The sequence below is a fragment of the Seriola lalandi genome, unplaced genomic scaffold (assembly GCF_002814215.2).
Source record: "Seriola lalandi dorsalis isolate HSWRI2012SDOR001 ecotype SW California unplaced genomic scaffold, Sedor1 jcf7180002054465, whole genome shotgun sequence".
NCBI classification, from domain to species: Eukaryota; Metazoa; Chordata; class Actinopteri; order Carangiformes; family Carangidae; genus Seriola; species Seriola lalandi.
The window spans coordinates 542,143-542,668 of record NW_019525018.1 but is presented as its reverse complement, the minus strand read 5'-3'; positions in this window follow the sequence as shown (position 1 = coordinate 542,668).

The window sequence follows — 526 nt, the reverse complement described above, 5'->3', positions numbered from 1 at the left end:
AACTTTAATACTTTACTTTCAATCCAACATTGACAAAAAGACTTAAAATGGCCACTGATTAAATTCTAACAGCAACTGAGCAAATATCAACAGGTCCATCTCCATGACACCTGAGCAAATTGCTGCTGAAGACCATGTTATATGGTTGAAAGCAGTGGGAACAGGTAGTAAGAGACGCTTGAGTTTTGATTATTTTCACAAAAAAACAAATTTTTTCTCAGCTGCCAGAGCAAAATATATAATAATTCAGAGGTTTTATCAATTAAGGATAAAATCTAAAAGCCCTGAGACTTTTGTCCGTCTATCTCATCCTCGTCGCTGGGGGGCGCTGTCTCCCGGCTGCTCAGCCGTCACACTCCTCATCTTCACCCCGGCAGAGAGCGGCTTTCACATCCGGGCGGCTCTCTCGCTCCTCTTCAATCGCAATCCGCTTCCCTTCCCAGCGCTCTCGACCGGGGAGGTCCGCGGCTGCAGAAGAAACCCCCGAATCCCGGGCCCCTTCGTCGGCGTCTGGTACCGCCCCCCC